At 53.1% G+C, this 833-nt stretch overlaps 1 long non-coding RNA gene across 1 annotated transcript; it reads left to right on the top strand.

The window, feature by feature from the left end:
- The first annotated feature begins 6 nt into the window (after positions 1 to 6).
- Positions 7 to 815, top strand: LOC104910839. Its single transcript, XR_793470.3, has 3 exons — positions 7 to 139; positions 312 to 384; positions 482 to 815. It is a non-coding gene; the product is annotated as an uncharacterized LOC104910839 (long non-coding RNA).
- Positions 816 to 833: the final 18 nt, after the last annotated feature.

Here is an 833-nt window from a genome sequence, read left to right as displayed (position 1 = left end):
CGAAGCGCAGAGCCGCCGGAGCGCTGCCCGCCGTGTGCGGCGCGGTGCGGCCGTGGCGTCGCTCGGGGCCGCGGGGAGAAGCGATCCACGGCTCCTCCCGCTGCTCCGACCCCCGCGTAGGTCTCCCCGAGGGATCCCGGTGAGCACAGGCTGCTCTCGCACCGCACGGCCCGGGAGGAGCGGGCCCGTCTCCGGGCAGAGCAGCGCCTCGCGTCAGTCCGCTCCTCCGCTCCGTCCCTGTTTTTATGTCAGCTTTCCCACTGCTGCGCCGTTATATGTTGTCATCTTCCGACCTATTTATTTCCCTGCAGGACAGAAACACGGCCCAGGCAGGATTCAATTGATTTGCTAATAAGAAGCAAAGCGACACATCCAAACGGCCAGGTGCGTCTCGCAGTCAGTAACTGAAGCTTTTGAGTTTTCCCGTGCAATAAATATCGCAATGTGTAACTCCTGCGTTCGGCTTCTCATCTGTTTCCAGGAATTTTCAGAAGTGGGATTCATTTGCAGTCTCTGATAGAAGAACGGAAGCAGAAACAGATCGAACAGTGGACTAAAGTCACACATGTGTCACCTGAACATCTCTGCTCCATTTATCCTGAATGTGTGCACACTACCTGTTGGAGCACTGTAATGAATATTCACTGTATTACACTGAAGGTATTTGCTGCGTGAAAAGCTTTAGGGTCTTAAAAACACCCATAGCATGGATTCATTTGGTGTTATCAGGTACAGCACCGCAGGTTTCCTCTGCCAATCTCCAACAAAATAATATTTCCTACTTTTATATTCCTTCCTTCCTTCCTTCCTTCCTTCCTTCCTTCCTTCCTTCC

Source organism: Meleagris gallopavo, chromosome 4, assembly GCF_000146605.3.
Source record: "Meleagris gallopavo isolate NT-WF06-2002-E0010 breed Aviagen turkey brand Nicholas breeding stock chromosome 4, Turkey_5.1, whole genome shotgun sequence".
Lineage (NCBI taxonomy): Eukaryota > Metazoa > Chordata > Aves > Galliformes > Phasianidae > Meleagris > Meleagris gallopavo.
This window is presented reverse-complemented; position numbering and strand designations above follow the sequence as displayed.